Genomic DNA, 1,291 nt, shown 5'->3' with positions numbered 1-1,291 from the left:
TTGATTCATCCAAATTTATACCAAGAATTTCATTACAAATAGAATCAAAATCTTCAGTTTGAATAAAGTTTTTTGCTTTCACAAATCCATTTACTATAACATGAGATGTGATTCTTTCTTCATTTCGGCTCATAACAGATGGTATTTTTAAGCCGGCATCTTCAATAATCTTTTTCTGAATGAATTTTTGTTCCGATGGGATAATTTGATTCACTGCTGGTGTGGGTATTACTTTCTTTCTACTAACTGAATTATGTTTGTACTCAGTAATTTCCTTTTCATTAAAGTGTACTACATTCAGACAATTAGCAACAGAACGGTCAATATCTTTAGATGTCAAAGGCTTCGAATTTTCATCTAGCTTTGCATTACAGAAATCATTATTGATACTTTCAGTTTTTTCTTCATTCATTAGCCTACCATTAGTAGGCACAGGTAATCCAAAAAATCTATCACTTTCTGTATGATATAAGTATTCTTCAAGATCTGAAAAACCTTCGTTTGCAATTAATACTTCTTCTTTCTGTATTAATTTATTTAAATTGTTTTCACCTTCTTCTTTTAACTTTTCATAAATTCCTCCTAAAGAAAATTTATTTTCCTTTTTTATGAGCAATTTTTCATACTTATCTTCTTCGCGAATAGCCGAGTTAGATACTATTCCGATTTCTATTTTTTTATTTTTTAAATCCTTAAAACTCATTTTACTAATTTTAATTTTATTTAATTTGGATATAACTTCTTTAGAAACTTTTAGCGTTTCTGCGACTTCTTGAGGCCGAACAAAAATTTCCTCATAGACTTTTTCTTTCATATTTTTATTTTTTACTTCTTTATCTAAGTCGAACTTGTTTAAATTCACTTTTACCCGTTCTATAACTTCTGTATCAGGTTCAAAGATATCGTTTTCAAATTCTTTGTCACTGATAATATCTGAATTTGTTTTTTCCGGTATGGACTTTTTAGTAGGACAATTTTTTTCTAACATTATATCTGATTCTATTTTGTTGTTTACTATTGGTTCTATTTTGATTGTATGGTTGGATAATTTGTTATTTTTTTGCTCTATGATATCCAAACTTCCTATTTTCGAGTTTAGAATATGACCGGTGTTGCCAAATTGTTTCAGTTCTTATCCTGGTTCCCTAATTTTCCGATCTTTAGGGTCTTCTTCGGTACTAGGTGTCATAAAAACTGTTTCTCCATTTTCTGGTGTAACATATTGTGAGTTAGTGTGTGAAGTGGTTTGTCTTGTATTATTTCCGCGTTGTTGTTTAAAATTGTTGTTCGG

This window comes from Halyomorpha halys, unplaced genomic scaffold, assembly GCF_000696795.3.
Source record: "Halyomorpha halys isolate HHAL.00 unplaced genomic scaffold, Hhal_1.1 Scaffold1677.1, whole genome shotgun sequence".
Lineage (NCBI taxonomy): Eukaryota > Metazoa > Arthropoda > Insecta > Hemiptera > Pentatomidae > Halyomorpha > Halyomorpha halys.
Note: the sequence above shows the minus strand (reverse complement) of the source record.